Source organism: Mytilus galloprovincialis, chromosome 4 (genome assembly GCF_965363235.1).
Source record: "Mytilus galloprovincialis chromosome 4, xbMytGall1.hap1.1, whole genome shotgun sequence".
Classification (NCBI taxonomy): domain Eukaryota; kingdom Metazoa; phylum Mollusca; class Bivalvia; order Mytilida; family Mytilidae; genus Mytilus; species Mytilus galloprovincialis.
In genome coordinates this window covers 43,033,165-43,036,237 of record NC_134841.1, presented here as the reverse complement: position 1 = coordinate 43,036,237, position 3,073 = coordinate 43,033,165, and the positions used below count along the sequence as shown (strand labels likewise).

At 30.2% G+C, this 3,073-nt stretch overlaps 1 long non-coding RNA gene across 1 annotated transcript; it reads left to right on the top strand.

Moving 5' to 3' along the window:
* Positions 1-493: 493 nt before the first annotated feature.
* Positions 494-2,869, top strand: LOC143070613 (uncharacterized). The gene is made up of 3 exons (XR_012976598.1): positions 494-617; positions 1,828-1,887; positions 2,451-2,869. It is a non-coding gene; the product is annotated as an uncharacterized LOC143070613 (long non-coding RNA).
* Positions 2,870-3,073: the final 204 nt, after the last annotated feature.

Below are 3,073 nucleotides of genomic sequence, written 5' to 3'. Positions count from 1 at the left end.
ACAGAACAGTACTAATATTGACTGTAAGCAAATTATCTGAACAGTACTGAACCTATCTTAGCGGATGAGTCTCAAAATTTGCTAAAAGATTAAACACGACAGAAGAATTAACTACTCAATAAAGGCAACAGTAGTATACCGCTGTTCAAAACTCATAAATCCATGGACAAAAAACAAAATCGGGGTAACAAACTAAAACCGAGGGAAACGCATTAAATATAAGAGGAGAACAACGACATAACACTAAAATGTAACACACATAGACAAAATCCCACGAGAATAACAAATATAACATATATATATAACATTCCGGATGATGTTATAATTACTATTAACATACAAATCATGATTCTAGGAAAGGTAACAAAATCTATCAAAAAACATATTTACATGATTGAATTTCATTATTGAATATATCAACACGCAATTTAGCAGTTAAGCAGTTCTATAATTATTTCGCAAAACTCGAACTTATACATCTTTTAAAGTTATTCCATCTGTTTTTGTTAATTATTCAACGATGTTCCCCATGAATGCTGCTTGTTTGATCATAGTTGCACTCGTTACTTGTTGCTATGGTAATAGGACGAATTCTGGATCGTATACACTAAAACTTGGTATGTTGTACTTTTTATGATATTCTCCTTCGAACCTGTTCATCCGATTTTAGAGTATTTTTACTTTAAATTCAATAGGCTATAAACAAGACAAACATAGAAATAGGATTAGTTGCTCGCAGTAACATATTATTTTTCTTACCTAAGATCAAACTTAATAAATAATACATAAAAATACATAAAAGATTCAACATAAGTTGTTGTTCAGTATCAGTTATACAGTAGTAGAACTTCCGTTTGTGAAACTCCATGGGTTGTCTACATGGGGTATAGATATATGTTCGTTTCTGGATTTTTCCATTCCATCAGTAAACTAATTGCATGCTAAAAATAGTCCGTTTTGGTATGCGTTATATATAAATAAGTAGCTATGTCAAGTTGATATAAAGACCTATAAATACAAAAAATTATTTCTAACCTAACTGAAATCATTTTAATCCATTATAATTTTCCTTATTTTCTTGTGACATTTTAAGATTTGAGACTTTACTCTCGATTTACTAATTTTGGAACTTGCCAATTCAAGCTATAGTTGAATAACCACACTGATGAATGTTAATGCTCGTTAATGAATGCATGTATCTTTTTCTGGTATATCATTTGGGTTAGGTATGACCACATTTTATATAAATATACTTTATTTTGAATGATTGAAATCTACTGGATTTATCATAATTATATTTGTTTTATCAGATGAGTTTCGTTCATATTTCCTCATCATCTGGATGCTCCGGAAATTTGATCTTCTACTTGTTATACTTGTTCCACTTATCCTTTTAAATATATAGTGTCAACACATTCTTTATTTAATTATCACAACAAAAACATTAACAATCACAGCAATATACTAATTATAATTAGACAATTTGAAATAAGCTCTGTTTATGTGTTACATATTTGTTTTTCGTTCATTTTTTGTACATAAATTAGGCCGTTGGTTTTCTCGTTTGAATTGTTTTACATTGTCATTTTGTGGCCTTTTAAAGCTGTCTATGCGGTATGGGCTTAGCTCATTGTTGAAGGTCGTACAGTGACCTATAGTTGTTAATTTCTGTGTCATTTTGTCTGATACCACATCCTCTTTTTTATAAATATTAAAAGTAAAATTGTGCTTTATTCTATCTTTTCTCTGCATTCGTGCTACACGTTCAACCGACATCAGTATGTACATTATAATTACAGATATATTTTCCCCTTTTTTTCTAAATAGAAAATGCTAATTTCGAAGAGCTTCAAAGTATTTTCACGCAGATAAAAGGAACAGGGAAAGGTAGGAAATTATTTTAATATAGCAATTCGTATTTTACAGACACTTCAATTTCATGACTAACGGGATGGATAAATAATACATTTTTTTCACAGTATTGCCATATTTGCCAAAAAAAAGCACAGCCAAAAAATGATTATCACATCTTAACATAGTTTACAAAGCTAACATGTGTTCACACCTGTTAATGTACTTTCCATCCTGGTATAACATTATAACAAGGTACTATGGAACATCTTATCCATTTTGTTGATACACCGTTAAAAGATTAACATATTGAATGTTTGTTTTGAAAGTTTGGTTGGAATAAGTTATTTCATTCCTACACGATTTACCCATCTTTATTGCAGTTGTCCTCAGTATGCACTATGATAATATTTACAAATATGGATACATGATTGAAATAAGTGCACACATATACACAAACTAATTGATATAGTATATGATACATTTTATACTAGTTTCTTATGTACATTATTTCTCACAAAAATGAATTACTTGATGAATTATCAAATGTGAAATATACTACAAAAATAATTTGAAATTCTAAAACAAATTTTGTACAGGTTTTAGAGAACACGAGGAAACATTGTCAGCTTTTGCAGCTTCCCTAACTAATCAACAAACCCTAGGAGCTGGTCAAATAATCAAATTTAATAAAGTTTGGACGAATGTCAATAATGACTATCACCCAAGTACTGGTGTATACACGGCTCCAAAACCTGGGTTGTATCAGTTCTCATGCACCGTGATGACACAACATAATAAAACACTCCGTATATTCCTATGGAAAAATGACACAAAGACAGTTGGTGTTTATCCTGGTAATTCTGGTTATAACATGGGAACTCTAAATATGGTATTAGAACTTAACAAAGGGGATAAGGTATACATCAAGCAACGGGGATCAGAGAAAAGCATCTATAGTGATCCTGCAAGCAACTTCTGCATGTTTTCTGGCTATCAAATTCGATGAATTATATGTATACGAATAAAGATAAAACGAAAAATTTTAAAAGTAATGTTGTCTTTTATTTATTTGTTTATTAACGCATGATCAGACAACTTGCAACTTTCAGAATCACTTTCATGTATTCTTGTAATTATTTTCATAATGGTAAATCAAGACTTTGTGATTTGATTTATAAAAGTCGTAGCAAAGGGGATTTTATTGAGTAAATCAGGTTTA